This window comes from Giraffa tippelskirchi, chromosome 9 (assembly GCF_054371585.1).
Source record: "Giraffa tippelskirchi isolate mGirTip1 chromosome 9, T2T-mGirTip1v1.2.pri, whole genome shotgun sequence".
In the NCBI taxonomy this organism is placed as follows: domain Eukaryota; kingdom Metazoa; phylum Chordata; class Mammalia; order Artiodactyla; family Giraffidae; genus Giraffa; species Giraffa tippelskirchi.
The window spans coordinates 24,019,899-24,038,347 of record NC_137283.1 but is presented as its reverse complement, the minus strand read 5'-3'; the positions used below and the strand labels follow the sequence as shown (position 1 = coordinate 24,038,347).

At 37.7% G+C, this 18,449-nt stretch overlaps 2 protein-coding genes across 15 annotated transcripts in view; one reads left to right on the top strand and one right to left on the bottom strand.

Moving 5' to 3' along the window:
• LOC145520800 (uncharacterized) overlaps positions 1 to 18,449 on the bottom strand; it is a 319,869-nt gene that overhangs the window by 169,241 nt on the left and 132,179 nt on the right. Inside the window, exon 6 of one of the 13 annotated variants that reach the window (XM_081528235.1) lies at positions 10,376 to 12,000. The exons of the other annotated variants lie outside the window; for them this stretch is intronic. The gene's annotated coding sequence lies outside the window, so the exon portion shown is untranslated. Of the gene's footprint in view, positions 1 to 10,375; positions 12,001 to 18,449 lie in introns of those variants that run through there. 13 annotated transcript variants of the gene reach the window in all.
• Positions 1 to 18,449, top strand: part of CNTN6 (contactin 6) — a 236,222-nt gene that overhangs the window by 170,495 nt on the left and 47,278 nt on the right. The gene's annotated exons all lie outside the window — the stretch shown is intronic.

Here is an 18,449-nt window from a genome sequence, read left to right as displayed (position 1 = left end):
AAAATGCATATAAGCTTCGTTGTGGAGTTGCTACGAATTCACAGGCTAGATCAGTAGCTTTCACTATCATGCATAAGATTGTTGTGCCTAAGATTTCAAGATCATGCATGATTATGAACCTAAGAACGTTGTGGAAAAATGCAGAATCCCAGGGTTGCATTCAAGATTTTGAGTCCATAGGCATGAAGCAGCGTTGAGTAATCTGCATTTTTGCAAATTCACTCTGTTCTCAAGTAAAGCTGAGACTGTTCAATAGCAGCAAAAGAAACACTGCTTTGGTGCAAACAAATCATTTTAAAAATAGAAATTTTGATTCATTTTCTTTCCTCCAAGAGCTCTGCTTTCTATACTAACATGCTCAGCTCCTCATCTTACCTCATTGCTCAGCTCAGTTAGTTTTGAAAATATGAATACAATTAGCCTTCAAATGGTGTCAACTTACTTATATGCTTGCTTCTAATTTCTGAGCGACATTTGTATCTTACAAAGTTTTCATAAATATTCAGCAGCAATAATTTTAAAGACAGAATAGGTCAGTTATTAGTACAATGTATACAAATCACCTTTTGTTCTTGGTTTGACTTTGGAAGAAAGAAGTGCTGACTTGATAGGCTTAAAGTATAATGCTCCTTAGGTAAAGAAAATGCTTGACAGGTTTGTTAAGCTGTTTGTTACAGCTATAACTTCTTAGAGCTACCAGTGGGCAAAGTAAAGAAATAGAAATAGAAACAGAATTTTTGTCTTGGTAGAAATTATGATCCAGTTGAAGAAAGAAAAAACAAACTAAATGGCAGTTAGTTTCATTAATATTTTCAAAATGAAGAGTGAGGCTGTCAGAGTATTTTTTAAAGTCTGCTGCTGCTAAGTCGCTTCAGTCGTGTCCGACTCTGTGCGACCCCATAGACAGCAGCCCACCAGGCTCCCCCTTCCCTGGGATTCTCCAGGCAAGCACACTGGAGTGGGTTGCCATTTCCTTCTCCAATGCATGAAAGTGAAAAGTGAAAGGGAAGTTGTTCAGTCGTGTCCCACTCCTAGCGACCCCATGGACTGCAGCCTACCAGGCTCCTCCGTCCATGGGATTTTCCAGGCAAGAGTACTGGAGTGGGGTGCCATTGCCTTCTCCTTTTTAAAGTCACTATATCCCTATTTCCTTTATTTTTTTAAAAAATTTCCACTACAGAATTTTAAAAAGTTTCCAAAGGAAATTTACATGCAAGCTCATTTAATGAAACAGGTAAAATTGAACAAATCCGGCTAATGTCCTGGAGAGAGAATCAGAGGCCCCCTCAACACCCTCCCCACTTTGCAGCCACAAGCAACCCAAGGAGTGCCCTAAGAATCTCCTGGATCTCTTGAGAGCAGAGATGGAGAATTCCTGATTTAGACTGACAAATCTGATTCTCAAGTGTGACTTGTCAAGCTACTCATTTATTTATAAGCACAGTTGCACACCAATTTGACAGGCCATGCGAAAGTTTCTAGGTTTATAAATTTGAATGAGCTCAGAGTCTTCGTGAGGGAAGCAGGCAGGTCAACAGCTCCAGTGCAGTGGGGTGTGTGTCGCCACAGACAGGATGGGGTGGAGACTCACAAATGCAGCTCACAGGAGTAGAGAAAGGCCTCAGCAGGTTGGAGGTAAGTGACCTGGCACTTGAAGGGTAGATGGAAGATTTCTTAGATGAGGAATGTGGGAGGAGCAGATTTTCTGTGTGGCTGTCGTAACCCATAGTTAGCTTCATACTTGATGCCATTTTGAAGATATAGATAATGGACTTTCCTTCCTCAATACAGGATATATTTCATCCTTGATTTCTCTAAGTAGAGAATCAAATTATTTTATGAGTCATCCAACAGTCGGTTCTTTGAGTATTCAAGGGATTCTTCGGTATACTTAATAATATAGAGTTTCATTCCTTCTCAGATTAAATTAACCAATTCAGTCAGCAATATACCCTTGCCATAGTTGAACGTAAGCCTTATCACATCTAATTATAATAATAATATCCAGTAATATCCTACCTACAATTGACAGATGATGTGTTGAGATGTTAGATACAATACCACTTAATTTTCACATGATATCTATGGGGGGTATCATTTATTCATATTTTTTAGATGGTTAAAGCTAAGGTTTAGAGAAGTTAGGCATCATGTCCACAGTCACAGAGACAGTAGATGATAGAAAAGCATTTCAGGAAGCTCTGATTACAAAGCCATGTGTAATCTTAAACACCACGCTGTAGGTTTTTAATTAGCTTTCTGATGTAATATAGTGTCCATCTGTGGCTCTAAAGGCAGACTGTCATACTGTACACATTATTTGTCCCTCATTTTTTTTTTCCAGTTAGACAAAAGCTCTTCTGAAAACAATGACATATACAAATTCTATCTTTGTATCTATAAAAGGTATTAGAATGAATCCATTTGTTGTCAACATACTGAAAGATGGAGTCTTAATTCACATCAATATAATAAAATAAATCAGTTCACTTAATGGCTTAGCATCCTGCATCCACAATGTTCAAATGACTGATTGGATTTTCTTTTCTTTTCTAAAAAATTATTAATTTATTTATTTAGGGCTGAGCTAGGTCTTCATTGCTGTAGGCGGGTTTTCTCTAGTTGCAGCAAGCAGGAGCTACTCTCTAGTCATGGTGCGTGGGCTTCTCATTTCAGTAGCTTCTCTTGTTGCAGAACACGGGTACTAGGGAGCACAGGCTTCAGCAGTCACGGTGTGCAGGCTTTAGGATGTAGGCTCACTAGTTGTGATGCATGGGCTCAGTTATCCCGTGGACTGTGGGATCTTCCCAGTCCAGGGATCAAACCCATGTTCCATTCATTGGCAGGTGGATTCCTAACCACTGAACCACTAGGAAACCCTTGGATTTTCAATGTAACATGAACTATAATTTTTGTTGACATATAGACAGGGATATCAAAATTGAACACACAAGGATAAATTTCCTAAGCTCCATAAAGGACTTGATCTAGGTATGAAATTATGTTAAAATTAAGAAGGAATCAGAGTCAGCAGACAAGGAGGCATGTCCAGTTGACCCTCCCCCTGCTCAGTCAGTCTGTAAGCTTAGTTTTGTAAAGTTTCTGAGGAATACAATAATTCAGTAGCCAAAGGGGATCTAAAATTGGAAATCCCACTAGCATCCACCACTTTCAAAACTACCCATCCATGTTCAAGATAGCGAGGGGAAGCCTTGCCCAGATACACATATTCCGTAATCCCTGAATTACAAAGCTGGAGTGAAAAAGGTAATAATCATGAATGTTTCAGCCCAATTCCCTCACTTTTTATATCTGAGGGAAACCAAGGACCTAAGGGATAAACTTACTAGTTTAAGTTCATCTGGCTGTGTTTGAATCTCATCTATCTATCTCAAAGTAGGCTGTAGATATAACTTTACATTTGCAAAATTTTAAAGCCCTGAGGAAAATCGCACAATAGGCTCATCATCATAAATGTAATGAAAGTGTAGCCAAAATGTCCTCACAATGTTCAAACTTCTCCATTCTGTTATGCACAACTCTTTCTCCCATTGTCCTTTCAACCCGTTCTCTTCCAGTTATTTTGGGAGCATGCTTTTTAAAGCATTTCTTTTAAGTCCTATTTTCACAACTTTTTGTCCTTTGCCAACTTTATAATTTCCTATCTTTTCTTTTGATTTGCTTGGGCTGTAAGGCATGTTAGCATATAAATCTGTATTAATTCCTTTTTGTGTTTTCTCAGGCATCCTAAAATACTGCAGCAAATGGAGACACTTTTCTTTATCTTTCCCTCCTTATACTGAACAGCTAAATATTCCTCTTAGGCCTCTTTCATTGGATTACTTTAGCTAAGCTTTCCATCTGATGCTATTTTGTTAATTTTAAATTACATTTCCTTCACATTTTATGGGAATCAGCCTAGCAGCACACTCTCTGGCATGCCATCGAAATAAAGACACATCATGACTCCAAATCATTACATTATTTAGCAAAGACCCTTATCTGCCATCTCCTAATTTATGTCACCATTCAGTCACCCTAAATCTGCATTTGTGTTGTCTGTCAGCCACTACAAAGTTGTTTCTTACATTATTTGTGTATATTAAACACGGAGTCACATTTTGTTGAATTCTAAGGTCTGCATACGTGATGCCTGATTTCTGCTGTGGAGTTTAGAACAATTGAACCAAACATTTAACTTGAAACATTTGGCTCTTCACACCAGTAATTATACATTAGGCATAAAATGCAACTACAGAAATCAGGGTTTTTTTTTTGTTTTGTTTTGTTTTTTTAAATAGACACTGGTGGCAGTGATGCTTTTATTTCTATGCAAATTAAAATGTGTTTGATTTCATTTTTAATCTCCCCAGGTAACACCCCTAAACAATCTTTTGGCTAGTTAAATGCTTTCAGTTAACTGTATAATGACACTTAAACATCTTTGATTAATCAGTTCATGAGAAACATATCTTTAGCTATTTAATCTGTTTAAAATATATATTCCTCTTGTTCATTAAGAGTAGTTGAAAAAATAAATGGCATGCATCCATGCATGCCCAGTTTTTCCCCTAGGCACCTGAGAAAAATGTATTTTCTGAAAAAAAATATATTGAATTTATTTATGCTACCAATTCTGATGCCATGCCATGTAGGTTTTTATTTTTGTTTACTTGTCCTGCTCCACTCACATCCCATTACATATAAATTTAAACACACTGTGCATGATGTTAATCAATACAAGAGACCAAAGAAACACTAATACTTGTCTGGAGATAGGAAAGAGACTAATAAAATGCAAAGACTATTATTACAGTAATTTCTGTAAATAAACTAAAGAATTAGAAACCCCTCAATAGGGTCTATATTAACATAATAATTAATTTTTGTATGAAGTATTTTATTAAAACTTTAGTTTCATGATTGGAACTATATTAAATAATGATTAAAATTTACTCTCTCATATGTGTGTATATATATATATATATATATATATATATATATACACACTCGGTAAGACTGATTTGAATGTATTTTTTTACCTCAAGTTTTGTCCTAGTTTATACGGTACAACAAACTAACTGAAAGTCATTTAGCTAAATAAGCCCTATGTTTATACTTATACTAGCCTTTACTTTTAAATTAAGAAATTATTTGCCTAAGTGACTTTTATTGGTAATGGTAATAAATATACATCTGCTCCTAGAAAGAGACTAAAGGTTTTGGGGCATACACAATCAGAAAACATATATTTATGTAGTATCTATGGACTTTCCTGGTGGCTCAGACAGTAAAGTGTCTGCCTACAATGCGGGAGACCTGGGTTCGATCCCTGGGTGGGGAAGATCCCCTGGAGTAGGAAACGGCAACCCACTTCAGTACTCTTGCCTGGAAAATCCCTTGGATGGAGGAGCCTGGTAGGCTACAGTCCGTGGGGTCGCAAAGAGTAGGACACGACTGAGCGACTTCACTTTCACTTTTCTTTCTATGAATTATAGGACTTCTTGCTGCTGCTGCTGCTAAGTCGCTTCAGTCATGTCCTACTCTGTGCGACCCCACAGACAGATACAAAAAAGAATAACAGCTACCATTTGGTGGTAGTCATTATCTTCTAGGCTTAACTCAGCATTTTTAATGCACTTAAAAATTTTAATTCACAAAACAAACTGATGTTATAACTACTGTTATTCCCATTTACATATAAATTTTCATAGAAAACAAGTGCTTCCAAAGTAACAAAGCCAACAGGAGAGAGTCAGAACACGAAAACCAAGCTGATTTTAGAGGTCATGGTCTTAAAACCCCTATGTCACTTGAAGCAAAAAACTTAGCTTTAACTAACACAACATTGTAAAGCAATTATACTTCAATTAAAAAAAAAAAAGCTTCCTTTTACAATCTGTTTAGAGAGTTAAAGCTTGTCTAGAAAGAAAATTATGACAAAGGAGCAGAAGCAGTAAAATAAAGATATTATTTTCAACAAATGGTGCTGAAGCAACTGGACAACCACATGCAAAAAAATTTAGACACAGACCTTATACCCTTCACAAAGGAAAAAAAAAAAAAAAACAGCTCAGAATAGATCACAGACTTAAATGTAGAAAACAAAACTGTAAACTGTAAAATTCTTAGAAGATATCATAGGGGAAAATCTAGATGACCTTGGGAAAGGCCAAGACTTTTTAGATACAGTATCAAAGGCAGATCCATGAAGAAAAGACATAATAACTTGGACTTTATTAAAATAAAAAAAGCAAAAAAAAAACCACAAACCTCAAAAAGCTTCTGTTCTGTGAAAGACAATGTCAACATAATGAGAAGTCAAGCCACAGTCTGGGAAAAAAATATTTTCAGAATATACATCTAACAAAATATTTTTTCTAAAATGTGCAAAGAACTCTTTAAACTCAAGGATAGGAAAACAACTCTATTATAAAATGGGCAAAAGACCTTAACATACTCCTCAGCATACAAGATACACAGATGGCAGATACACATTTGAAAAGATGTTCCATAGCATATGTCATCAGGAAAATGTAAATTGAAACAAGATACCACTACACACTTCTCTGAATGACCAAAATCTGGAACACTAACACCAAATGCTGGCAAGGATATGGAGAAATGGGAACTATCATTCATTGTTGATGGAAATGCAACATGGTACAGCCACTTTGAAAGATAGTTTGGCAGTTTCTTACAAAATTAAAAATACTCTTACCATACAACTCAGATATTGTACTCCTTAACATTTACTCAAAGGATTTAAAAATATGTCCACACAAATGCTGCACACTATATAATTTATAGCATCTTTATTCATAATTGCCAAAATTGGAATTAACCAAGATATTCTTAAGTAAGCAAATGGCTAATAAGCTGTGGTATATCCAAGCAATGGAATATTATTGTTAAAAAGAAATGAGCTAACAAGTCATGGAAACACATAGAAGGGTCTTAAATACATATTACCTAGGGAGAAAGCCAATCTGAAATTTTATATACTGTGTGATTACAACTATATGACATTCTGGAAAAGGCAAAACTTTGGAGACAGTACAAAAATCAGTAGTTGCCAAGGAGGGACAAACAAATAGGTGGAGGAGGGAAAAACAAATAGGTAGAATACAAAGAATTTTTAGTTCAGTGGAAATATTCTGTATGATATTATAATAATGCGTGTGTGTGTGTGCTCAGTCATGTCCAACTCTTTTGCGACCCCATAGACTGTAGCCCTCTGGGCTCATCTGTCCATGGAATTATCCTGGCAAGAATACCGGAGTGCATTGCCATTTCCTTCTCCTGGGGATCTTCCTGACCCAGGAATTAAACATGTGTCTACCCGTATCTCCTACATTTCAGACAAATTCTTTAATGCTGAGCCATCGGGAAAGCCCATTATAATAATGGATACATGTTGTTATTATGCTTCTAAACAAACAGAATGTACAACACCAAGGGTGAACTCTAAGGCAAACTATGGTCTTTGGGTGACAATATCAGTTGTAACAAATGTACCACTCAGGTGGAGAATGTTGATAATGAGGGAGACTAGACATGTGTTGGTAGGATGAAGGATTCCTTCGTAGGAAGTCTACCTTTCTCTCAATTTGAAATAAAGGAAAATTCAAAATACAAGGCAACATAATGATTCAGATAATGATTCAATAGAAATCAGGATGCAAAGACCTGCATCTTGGCTATGGCTAAGTAAGTTATTTATTTTTTAGTTTTTAAATAAGATATCTTAGTTCCTGTCTGACCAAAGATCAAACTGAACCTGTGCCCCTTAAGTGGAAGTACATAATCCTAACCACTGGAATACCATGGAATTCCCCATATCATTTTATTTATTTGGGACAAAACTGCCAATCTTTAATATTTGGAGAGACAGAGAGAGGACTGTGAAATGTAGTGAATAAGAGGAGGGGTATGATAGAGAAACTTACATATTTTACTCCAGATTCCCTAGGAAACAAAAGTAAGAGTGAAGCAAGTAAATATAGGTGGCAACGCAGGCCAGTGGCTCACTTTAACCCACATAAATACACAAGAGGCAGGCTGGCATCAGCTGGCTTACATAGACTGTCTCCATACAGAAATTACTTGGGGAAAAAAAATTTTTGGAGGAAAGAAAATGGAATTTATGTGATGGCTGCCCCTTTGCCAGTGGAGCTGCATTATCTGGACTTTTGGCAGCCAATGGCACTCAGAGACCCTGGGGAGATGCATAAGCTGTGTCTGAAACAGTGAACATCAAAGTAGGCTTGGGGGGATAAATGGGATTCAGACAAGGAGTTGCAGTTGTTGTTCAGGCCCTCAGTCATGTCTGATTCTTTGAGACCCCATGTTCTGTAACGTGCCAGGTTCCTCTGTCCATGGGGATTTTTCAGGCAAGAATACTGGAGTGGGTTGCTATTTCCTTCTCCAGGGGATCTTCCCGGATCAGGGATTGAATCCATATTTCCTTCATGGCAGGCAGATTTGTTCCACTGAGCCACCAGGAAAGGAAGTAATGGAATACAAATCTTCTACTAGATACTTGTGGAAGAGACTGTAGGCTTTCATCTGGCAAGTCTCTAAAGGATATACTCTAAGAAAGATTTGTGGGATCTCTGTGATCTCACTGCTGAGGGCCCAGGTTCAGTCTCTCCTTGGGTAACTAAGATCCCACATGCCATGTGGGGTGACCAAAAATAAGTAAAGCAATTAATTTTTAAAAAACAGAAATATCAGCAAATTGAGAGCATTTGTTTTCTCTTTTGAACTTGAATAACTCTTTACTGAAAAGAATATTTGTGCTCTTTCTTAAAAGGCAGAAAAAATAAAAGATATGATAACATATTTAAGAATTCCTTCCACAAATTTTGCTGAATTTTTCTGGTATGTATTTTCCCTTGTTTAGAATTGATTAAAGATAATAAGTGTATTGTGCTTCACAGAATATGATCTATGCCATTTAGTAGAGGGACGAGATTTTATTTTCTGTGCCTATTTGATCATCTCTGTTTGGAGATAGCACTGCATTTTTATTCTGTCTCTATCCTTTTATCTCTTTTTCCAGGCTACCTGTTGGGTTTTTTACTACTCTGATGATTTTATAAGAATCATAAAATACATTTTAATAATCCACTGATTAAACCTTTAAATTTATCCTGGACAGAGGTGTGAGATATTTTCTGTGTATAAATAACATTAGAGATGTTTAAAGTTACTGACATAAAAAAGATGAAAAAGAAAACCTTTATTTTGATTTAAACGAGGAAGCATTGATATTTACTTGTTTGTATATTACTTTTTGTAGCTTGTTAAAATAAGTAATCTTTAAAAGATAACTTATTAAATGACAGTAAGATTAGCACAGATACTGCACCTTAACTATGCTAATCAGGTGCTAAAATTATTAAAATGTAATATCAATATTTGATCTTAAATGGATTCCAGTGGGACATTTTACCTAAAACCTAAATTGTGCAGAGTCAAAATTTATACATACTTTTCTACTTCTTATCTCATTTTAATCCAATCTATTTTACATTTTCTAGATATCAGTAAAATTAGACAGTCAATTAAAATTTCATGGTCTACAGTATTATCTTTAGACAGAACTGGAAGCAATACTCCAGTTAATAATCTAACTATAAAAATAGCAGTATTGCTCTAGTTTCAGCAATATGAAATTGTAATTGCCCAATGTCCTAATTTCTCTGAGTTTAAGAAATTTAGCTATTACTAGTCTTCCGTGTCCTAAAATTTTGTGATAGGCTAGGTTAATACTAAAGAAAAAAAGCAGAGACTTCCTCATTTTTTATGCACATGGTGTCTAGATAATATAGATCTGTTTTTTCTATATGTAGGTAAATCAAAGATTGGGCATGCTTTAGATTCACTGTAGTGATAAACTGGATGTGGATGCTAATATCTATTGTATTTATGAAGTTTATAATGAACAAGTATCTCATACAACTTGGGAAAGCAAGGGGAAAAACATTCAACATTAGTCTTTGACTAATTCCTTAGAATAACACAACATTTGACACATGTTCCAGGTAAAAGACTCCTACGAGTTCACGTGACATCACGGTCTATGTTTCTGATGTTTTATTCACAATAGCTCAAAAGTAGAAAGCAAAGGATATAAAAGTAGAAGGCAACTAGTTAAGGCATCTATTACTTTTGTTTTCCCTTTGTGCTACATCCCATGATGTGGGAAGATTGAAATGCTGGACGTTCATTCACACTATATAGTCTGCCTTCAATTTATCAGTTAACCTTAAAGTGTTTGCAAATGTTGGTGGCTCAGTTTTTCTACATTTTCTATCTTTCTATCCCAATATAAAATCCCCCAATGTCATTTGACTGTCAGACACGGCTTGTAGTTCTGAATTTCCACCTTTTTATTAATGCCTGAATGCAATTAGAAGAATAGTGTGATGTATTACACATTATAACTACTAATTATTCTATTGTTGAATGATCATAATACATCTATACATGCAAATGTCTTTAAATTCTAATTATTACAGAACATTTTAAATGTAAATGCCTTAATTTGCGATTTAATCATCTAAATAGACTACTAAACTTTGGTAATTTGGGGGAAATTTTTCAATTTTATTGTGTGAACAGGTGAAATATTCTAATTAAGTGGATATTTGAGAATAGACACTGGAGAGGAACAGTGTTATCACTGAACTGTGAAATGATCACAGAGAAAGAGGTAAGGAGGAAACATACATACACCATCAGTTAAGTATTAGAACTTGGTGATGCCAAAACCAAGATAGTCCAGGGACTGATAACTATCTCTTAGTTAAAGTCACAAACCATACCAGTCAGAGGAAAGAGATTTTTAAGATGTCAGGCAGGAGTAAGAAGGCAAGTGAAATTCAAAAACACTGGTCTGAGTTATGTAGGAAAGCAAAGACCAAAACTGATATCAACAACAAATAAGATTAATAGGTAGCACTTAATTAATCCAGTCCTTACAAGAAGCCTATTTCCATACTCAAAATAAAAATGAGAACACTGCAGATCAGAAAAAATGATTCCACAAGTACAGACAGGAAGTGGTATGAATTGAATGTAGAGTCTTAGTCAGTGAAATGCTGGGGACAATCTCTCATTAGGCTCCTTTTAAAAAGTCTATCATATACCTCTCAGGTTGCTGTGTTGAATTGTGACAAAACACTTTGTCCTTTCCCTGCTGTTACTGTTCATGGAATTGCAAAAGTGCTTACATTGTTTAGAAGAATGAAAAATTAGTTCATTAAAAACCTACTGATGGCTAACTAGGAGTAGGGCATATTGCTAAGAATGTTAAAAAGTTTACCTGATTTTCACCTCATGACTCAGTGAAACAGATAATATTAATATTCCCATGTTACAGATGAGAAAGCTGACAACTTGCAAAGTTGAATAACGTGGACCCAGTGATACAAATATTAAATATGAGGGCTCAGATTCAGTCATTTCCACTGTATAATCATAAGAGATTCAATTGAGATCATACCTGAATGGTGTAGTGGTTTTCCCTACTTTCTTCAATTTAAGTCTGAATTTGGCAATAAGGAGTTCATAATCTGAGCCACAATCAGCTCCCTGTCTTGTTTTTGCTGACTGTATAGAGCTTCTCCATCTTTGGCTGCAAAGAATATAATCAATCGGATTTCGGTGTTGACCATCTGGATGTCCTCGTGTAGAGTTTTCTCTTGTGTTGTTGGAAGAGGGTGTTTGCTATGACCAGTGCATTCTCTTGGCAAAACTCTATTAGCCTTTGCCCTGCTTCATTCTATACTCCAAAGCCAAATTTGCCTGTTACTCCAGGTGTTTCTTGACTTTCTACTTTTGCATTCCAGTCCCCTATAATGAAAAGGACATCTTTTTTGGGTGTTAGTTCTAGAAGGTCTTGTAGGTCTTCATAGAAGCATTCAACTTCAGCTTCTTCAGCATTACTGGTCGGGCCATAGTCTTGGATTACCGTGATATTGAATGGTTTGCCTTGGAAACGAACAGAGATCATTCTGTCATTTTCGAGATTGTACTGTATTTCAGACTCTTCTGTTGACTATGATGCCTACTCCATTTCTTCTAAGGGATTCTTGCCCAAAGTAGTAGATATAATGGTCATCTGAGTTAAGTTCAGTGGAAGTGAAAAATAGATTTAAGGGACTAATCCGATAGACAGAGTGCCTGATGAACTATGGACGGAGGCTTGTGACATTGTACAGGAGACAGGGATCAAGATCATCCCCAAGAAGAAGAAATGCAAAAAAGCAAAATGGCTGTCTGAGGAGGCCTTACAAATAGCTGAGAAAGAAGAGAAGTAAAAGCAAAGAAGAAAAGGAAAGATATACCCATTTGAGTGCAGAGTTCTAAAGAATAACAAGGAGAGATAAGAAAGCCTTCCTCAGTGATCAGTGAAAAGAAATAGAGGAAAACAACAGAATGGGAAAGACTAGAGATCTCTTCAAGAAAATATACACACCAAAGAAACCAGAATTGAAAGAGACGCGTGTACCCCAATGTTCATCGCAGCACTGTTTACAATAGCCAGGACATGGAAGCAACCTAGATGTCCATCAGCAGACGAATGGATAAGGAAGCTGTGGTACATATACACAATGGAATATTACTCAGCCATTAAAAAAATACATTTGAATCGGTTCTACTGAGATGGATGAAACTGGAGCCCATTATACAGAGTGAAGTAAGCCAGAAAGAAAAACAACAATACAGTATACTAATGCATATATACGGAATTTGAAAGATGGTAACGATAACCCTATATGTGAGACAGAATAAGAGACACAGATGCATAGAACAATTTTATGGACTCTGAGGGAGAAGGTGAGGGTGGGACGTTCTGGGAGAATAGCATTGAAACATGTATATTATCATATGTGAAACAGAACACCATTCCATGTTCGATGCATGAGACAAAGGCTCAGGGCCGGGGCAATGGGATGACCCAGAGGGATGGGATGGGGAGGGAGGTGGGTGAGGGGTCCAGGAAGGGGAACACATGTAAACTCATGGCTGATTCATGTCAATGTATGGCAAAAACTATTACAATATTGTAAAGTAATTAGCCCCCAACTAAAATAAATAAATTTATTAAAAAAAAAAAAAGAAAGAAAATTAGAGATACCAAGGGAAAATTGCAAGCAAAGATGGGCTCAATAAAGGACAGAAATGGTATGGACCTAACAGAAGCAGAAGATATTAAGAAGAGGTGGCAAGAATACACAGAAGCTTTGTACAAAAAAGATTTTCACAACCCAGATAATCACAATGGTGCAATCACTCAACTAGAGCCAGACATCCTGGAATGCAAAGTCAAGTGGGTCTTAGGAAGCATCACTATGAACAAAGCTAGGTGATAGAATTCCAGCTGAGCTCTTGCAAATCCTAAAAGATGATGCTGTGAAAGTGCTGCACTCAATATGCCAGCAAGTTTGGAAAAGTCACCAGTGGCCACAGGACTGGAAAAGGTCAGTTTTCATTGCAGTCCCAAAGAAAGGCAATGCCAAAGAATGCTCAAACTACTGCATAATTGCATTCATCTCACAAGCTAGTAAGGTGACGCTCAAAATTCTCCAAGCAAGGCTTCAACAATACTTGAACCGTGAACTTCCAGATGTTCAAGCTGGTTTTACAAAAGGCAGGGGAACCAGAGATCAAATTGCCAACATCCGCTGGATCATCAAAAAAGCAAGAGAGTTCCAGAAACATCTATTTCTGCTTTATTGACTACGCCAAAGCCTTTGACTGTGTGGATCACAATAAACTGTGGAAAATTCTGAAAGAGATGAGAATAGCAGACCACCTGACCTGCTTCCTGAGAAATCTGTATGCAGGTCAAGAAGCAACAGTTAGAACTGGACATGGAACAACAGACTTTCCAACAGGGAAAGGAGTACATAAAGGCTGCATATTGTCACCCTGCTTATTTAACTTATATGCAGAGTACATCACGAGAAACACTGGGCTGGATGAAGCACAAGCTGGAATCAAGTTTGCCAGGAGAAATATCAGTAACTTCAGATATGCAGATGACACCCACCTTATGGCAGAAAGTGAAGAAGAACTAAAGAGCCCCTTGATGAAAGAGAAAGAGGAGAGTGAAAAAGTTGGCTTAAGGCACAACATTCAGAAAACTAAGACCATGGCATCCGGTCCCATCAGTTCAGTTCAGTTCAGTTGCACAGTCGTGTCCGACTCTTTGCGACCCCATGAATTGCAGCACGCCAGGCCTCCCTGTCCATCACCAACTCCCAGAGTTTACCCAAACTCATGTCCGTCGAGTCGGTGATGCCATCCAGCCATCTCATCCTCTGCTGTCCCCTTCTATACTGCCCCCAATCCTTCCCAGCATCAGAGTCTTTTCCAATGAGTCAGCTCTTCACATGAGATGGCCAAAGTATTGGAGTTTCAGCTTCAACATCAGTCCTCCAATGAACATCCAGGACTGACCTCCTTTAGGGATGGACTGGTTGTATCTCCTTGCAGTCCAAGGGACTCTCAAGAGTCTTCTCCAACACCACAATTCAAAAGCATCAATCCACCACTTCATGCAAATAGATGGGGAAACTGTGGAAACAGTGACACATTTCATTTTTTTGGACTCCAAAACCACTGCAGATTGTGACTGCTGCCATGAAATGAAAATAAGCTTACACCTTGGAAGAAAAGCTATGACCAACCTAGACAGCATATTAAAAAACAGAGACTACTTTGCTAACAAAGGTTAGTCTAGTCGAAGCTTTTTTTTTTTTCAGTAGTCATGCATGGATGTGAGACTTGGACTATAAAGAAAGCTGTGCATCAAAGCATTGATGCTTTTGAACTGTGGTGTTGTAGAAGACTCTTGAGAGTTTCTTGAACTGCAAGAAGATCCAACCAGTCCATCCTAAAGGAAATCAGCCCTGAATATTCGTTGGAAGGACTGATGTTGAATGTGAAACTCCAATACTTTGGCCACCTGATGCGAATGGCTGACTCATTTGAAAAGACCCTGACGCTGGAAAGATTGAAGGCGGGAGGAGAAGGGGATGACAGAGGATGAGATGGTTGGATGGCATCACCGACTCAATGGACATGATTTTGAGTAAACTGCGGAAGTTGGTGACGGACAGGGAGGCCTGGCGTGCTGCAGTCCATGGGGTTGCAAAGAGTGGACACGACTGAGTAACTGAACTGAACTGAGATTCAGTCATAAGCAGTTGACCCCCAACTCCACATCTGCTAAGTACTACTACTACTGATAACACCATTATTGCATAGGACAGTGTAAGAGAAGAAAACTCATCCTTAGTATTAGTATTGCTATCATCATTATCTTATGTTTATGGTTAAAACTCTCCCATAGTTCAGTTCAGTTCAGTCGCTCAGTCGTGTCCTACTCTCTGCGACCGAATGAATTGCAGCACACCAGGCCTCTCTGTCCATCATCAACTCCCAGAGTCCACCCAAACCCATGTCCATCGAGTCGGTTATGCCATCCAACCATCTCATCCTCTGTCGTCCCCTTCTCCTTCCGCCCCCAATCCTACCCAGCATTAGGGTCTTTTCCAATGAGTCAACCCTTCGCATGAGGTGGCCAAAGTACTGGAGTTTCAGCTTCAACATCAGATCTTCCAATGAACACCCAGGATTGATCTCTTTTAGGATGGATTGATTGGATATCCTTGCAGTCCAAGGGACTCTCAAGAGTCTTCTCCAACACCACAGTTCAAAAGCATCAATTCTTTGGCGCTCAGCTTTCTTCTCCGTCCAACTCTCACATCCATACATGACCACTGGAAAAACCATAGCCTTGACTAGACAGACTTTTGTTGGCAAAGTAATGTCTCTGCTTTTAAATATGCTATCTAGGTTGGCCATAACCTTCCTTCCAAGGAGTAAGCGTCTTTTAATTTCATGGCTGCAGTCACCATCAGCAGTGATTTTGGAGCCCAAAAAAATAAAGTCTGACACTGTTTTCACTGTTTCCCCATCTATTTCCCATGAAGTGATGGGACCAGATGCCATGATCTTAGTTTTCTGAACGTTGAGCTTTAAGCCAACTTTTTCACTCTCCTCTTTCACCTTCATCAAGAGGCTCTTTAGTTCTTCTTCACTTTCTGCCATAAGGGTGGTGTTATCTGCATATCTGAGGTTATTGATATTTCTCCTGGCAATCTTGATTCCAGCTTGTGTTTCTTCCAGCCCAGCGTTTCTCATGATGTACTCTGCATATAAGTTAAATAAGCAGGGTGACATTATACAGCCTTGACGTACTCCTTTTCCTATTTGGAACCAATCTGTTGTTCCATGTCCAGTTCTAACTGTTGCTTCCTGACCTGCATACAGGTTTCTCAAGAGACAGGTCAGATGGTCTGGTATGCCCATCTCTTTCAGAATTTTCCACAGTTTATTGTGATCCACACAGTCAAAGGCTTTGGCATAGTCAATAAAGCAGAAATAGATGTTTTTCTGGAACTCTCTTGTTTTTTCGATGATCCAGCGGATATTGGCAATTTGATCTCTGGTTCCTCTGCCTTTTCTAAAACCAGCTTGAACATCTGAAAGTTCACGGTTCACGTATTGCTGAAGTCTGGCTTGGAGAATTTTAAGCATTACTTTACTAGCATGTGAGATGAGTGCAATTGTGCGGTAGTTTGAGCATTCTTTGGCATTGCCTTTCTTTGGGATTGGAACGAAGACTGACCTCTTCCAGTCCTGTGGCCACTGCTGATATCAAACTTGGTTTTACTATTTCAGAAAAGCTTAGAGTCCTGAGAAAATGTGCATATATGCACACACATAAATGTTCCATTACATTTTGGGAGTCAAATTAAAAACCTTCAATATAAAGAGAATGTTATGCAAATGCTATATATATATCCTCACGGATTGTAGCCCACCAGGCTACTCTGCCCTTGGAATTCTCCATGTAAGAATACTGGATGTGGTGCCATTTCCTACTCCTGGGGATCTTCCTGACCCAGACCCAGAGATCAAACCTGCATTCTGCATCTTGCATCTCCTGCATTGGCAGGCAGGTTCTTTACCATTAGCACCACCTGGGAAGGCTATGTATACATACATGTATTTACCTGCTTCACTATTACTTTTGTTTCCTAGGGAATGTGGAGTAAACTATGTAACTTTGTCTATCATACCCCTCCTCTTATTCACTACATTTCACAGTATTCTGTCTCCCCAAATATTAAAGATTATCATATGCATATATATATGTGTGTGTGTGTGTGTGTGTGTATATACTCAAATTTGTACTCTGAGACACTATTAGGTGGACCAGGGTTCATTTAGATTTTCCATAAGATGTTACAGAAAAACCTAAATAAACATTTGGCCTCATTAGTAACTATACTTTGTAAACTTAAAGTGAAAGAGCACTTGCTAAAATAAGTGCTTCCTAGTCTAGAGAGACACACATGGTTGGAATCTATACTACCTAGCAGATACATTGAGGTACCCCCTTCTTTCCATGCCTCGCTTTCCTGACTTGTAAAATGGGGATGCTATGAATAGTGGGCACAGAGCTTTACTTAATGATTCAATAAATTCACATTTATTAGGGCTTCCCAAGTGGCACTAGTGGTTAAAGAATCTGCCTGCCAGTGCAGGAGACTTAAGAGACATGTGTCCAGTCCTTTGGTTAGGAAGAACCCCCGGAGGAGGAGATGGCAACCTGCTCCAGTATTCTTGCCTGAGAAATCTCAGGGACTAAAGGAGCCTAGTGGGCTACAGTCCATGGGGTCGCAAAGAGTTGGACACGACTGAGCACAGAATGCATACATATGCTTAGTAGAGGACTTGTGCAGAGACAGCATGCAATAATAGTTCACAACCTGCTTGTGTTTTCACCAATGAGTTTAGTTCTGTAAAATAATATCCTTGATATTGACATTATCTATTTTTCACATACCTATTGTAATATTTAACACAGTACCTGGAACACAATAGACGTTTAGTGAATATCTGCTGAATAAATTTAGAAGCAAAATAATCTCTATAAATGCTCTATAAATTGCTACTAAATTTTTAGAAGCCTTAGCATATTCCATGGTACTTTGATATTTTCATACATACTTTTATAATCTATTGTCTGTTAGCAATGTAATCTCAGCCTTAAGTTCTAATTTAAATATATACCTGTATTATATGTAATCAATCACTTCAATGCCTTTTACTTTCTTCTCGGTGGCTTATATTCTCTTTGATAAATATTTATGCAAATTTCCATTTTTATCACCAGAATGTTTTCCCAGTTTTTAGATAACCAAGCATATCTACACCTATGGCAGTGTTTTGTTTTTAAATGCCAGAGAGGCTTATGTAAATAAAGATAGAGAATTTTAATGTACTCTATTAATATGTCCTTTACAACCCTCCAGATAGCATTTTGAAATATCTTTTAGAATAATCCAAAAGAAGGATAG